Source organism: Lactuca saligna, chromosome 8, assembly GCF_052625555.1.
Source record: "Lactuca saligna cultivar CGN05327 chromosome 8, ASM5262555v1, whole genome shotgun sequence".
Lineage (NCBI taxonomy): Eukaryota > Viridiplantae > Streptophyta > Magnoliopsida > Asterales > Asteraceae > Lactuca > Lactuca saligna.
Genome location: NC_136424.1, coordinates 205,538,252 through 205,541,035, shown reverse-complemented (window position 1 = coordinate 205,541,035; position 2,784 = coordinate 205,538,252).

Below are 2,784 nucleotides of genomic sequence, written 5' to 3'. Positions count from 1 at the left end.
GCCCTTCAAGTTTTGTGACTGGGATGCCGAGGATCACAAAACAAGGTGTGAATAACCATGCTAACTCACTTGGTACTCCTAATATTATCACCTAATCAATGTGCCGGTTAACCACACACGCTCCATTGATCTATGACAACATTAAGTTACCCTTCGTGATACTTACTAGTCTAATTAGTGTGCCGGTTAACCACACACGCTCCACTAACGACTTGGTAAGGTACAAAGTGTGAATTCCATGGATTAGCACCATGTTCACATTTTCCTAAAATAACTAAGATTGGGAATTAAAAGAGTTTAGTTATTTTATAATATTCATTATACTTTTAATGAGGATTTAAAGTCATTGTTCTACCCGTTCGGCTAACGACCCTCCACCGATCAAGCAAGCGGTGGGTGAGAGTATACACCCATTAAGTCACCATTTTATAGGCAACAACCTTATACCCACCTTATAGACCGACTTCGTGAATGAGGCCTACTAACGGTAAAACGACTTATTCTTATACATATATATAATAATTAACCATTAATGTTATAAATAGTATAAGGGTTGAATTTTAACTATTAAAACTCTAAGGTTTGGAATTAAAGTTTATTAAAGTGTGTGAAACTTTACAAATTCCAAAACTTGAGGGCAAGTTTTGTAACTTTGCAAAACTCTTCATTTCATAACTTATGAATTAAAGGTTCATAAAAATGAAGACTCTTCATTTTCATGTAACTTATGTGTTTTAAGTGTGTGTTAAATGAAAGTGACCTTTGGTAATCCATAACTTGAGGACAAATTATGGACTCCATTAAAACACATAAATGATAAAGAATTAATCCTAAACAATTCAGCAAATAATTCCTATCATTTTCTAAATTCATAAGAACATGAACATGATCATCAAAATTCAAGAATTATATGAACACATAAAATCATGGAATTTTGATATATGCTATTGTAACTGGATTAGAACAACCATTACACCAACTAAAATAAGTTTTATAACACCAAAACAATTTAGGGTAATGTTTCTAGTCCATTTCCAGCAGCAAAAGTCGAGATTCTGCATTCTTTCGATCCTACTCGTCGAGTGCACGAACTGACTCGTCGAGTAGGTTGAAGTTTGCCTTGGACTCGTCGAGTCCCCCCAATGGACTTGGCGAGTCCACCATGCAGACAGCAACGATTTCGACTTTTTTCAATATTTTGCATCAAGTATCAAACAAGCAAGCCTAGGCTCTGATACCACTGTTGGGTTTTGAGCAATCTAACACTTCCTAAGTGTGCATGCAACCCTAATAAACCTTGGATCTATGTTTGTCTAAATACATGCAAAATAATAATTTTCCAAGGTTTATAACCTATCTAACATGGCATGGGGAACATTTCAACATAAAGAGTTAGAAGAGATTACATACCTTTTGATGAGTTGGGTTCTTAGGAGTTTGAGGGCCAAGCACCAATAGTGTGAATGCCTCAAATGGAATCACAAACACCACAAACTCTTGGAAAACTTTGAGAGAGTATACACACTCTTGTATTTTCGGCCACACACATGCACACACACACTAGATCACTAGTTTTCACTTAGTGTATCTTAGGCTCTTTTTCATGCTCCATAAGCATGCTTATATAGTATGCATGGTTAGGGTGAAACCCTAATAACCCATGTCTTTTCCTATTCCAAGGATCCATGGGTTAAAAGCTCCATGGATCATCCATGGACTTCCACATAAGCCTAGCCCATTAACAAATGAGTATTAGCCCACACTATATAAAACAAATAGCCCATAATTTAATTAGTATTCCTTTTAATCTCTAAATTAATCCATAATTAATTTAAGACTAAAAACTAATTAAATAACGTAACTTCATATTAATATATTATAACTCATAATATATTAATAAACATATGTGTATAACTCTCATAAAATTATCCATAATAGTTTGGATGAGATGCAACCCAAATGGACCATGTCGGTCGGGTCAAGTATATACCAAATAAGTTATGGACTTAGACACCTTATCCAACACAAAACCCATCAGCTTTCTCTTTTGATAGATCCCATTTTGTGGAGTTTTAGGGATTTTCTAAGCCATTTTGGTCACCAACCATGATTGCAAGCATGGTTTGAGGTTGATGTTTCGGATCTAGGTCCTTTGAGGGGTTACAAGAAAGAAAGGAGTGGCTTTTGCACTCAAGGAAGGCCCCATGCATTGTGAGATCTTGTTTTAGGACCTTTTGAGCTTAAAGTCCCATGAAAGCACGTAAAGGTTGTAAATTTACATGCTAGATCGATTGTAGAAGCATAGATCTACATTTTGATCAAGTGTTGTACATCAGAAAGAGAAGATTTAGTGAGTGGTTGTGACCAACTGGGCGAGTCCGTTCTTGGACTCGGTGAGTCGAAGGTTCTGTCCCATATCAGTTGAGGGTCATAAGGACCCAGTTGAGTGAGGAAAGGTTTTAAGGGGGTCCCAAGGGGTGACCCAATGTTCTAGACTAAGCCATTGTTCTGTAAATTCATGGTACTCGACGAGTGCATGAACAGACTCGGCGAGTCCAAGGCAATCTTCTTAAGGATGAAGGTGGACTCGACGAGTTGTTCATACAACTCAGCGAGTCAAGGGTAGTACCTGAGTATCAGTTGATGATGAACTCGACGAGTTGTTCATACAACTCGGCGATTCGGATGCGGATTCAGTCGATGTTCATTTAGAAGGAAAACTCGTCGAGTCATCGCCTAACTCGACGAGTAGAGACGGGTTTGAGGTCTAATGGAAGGATAGGG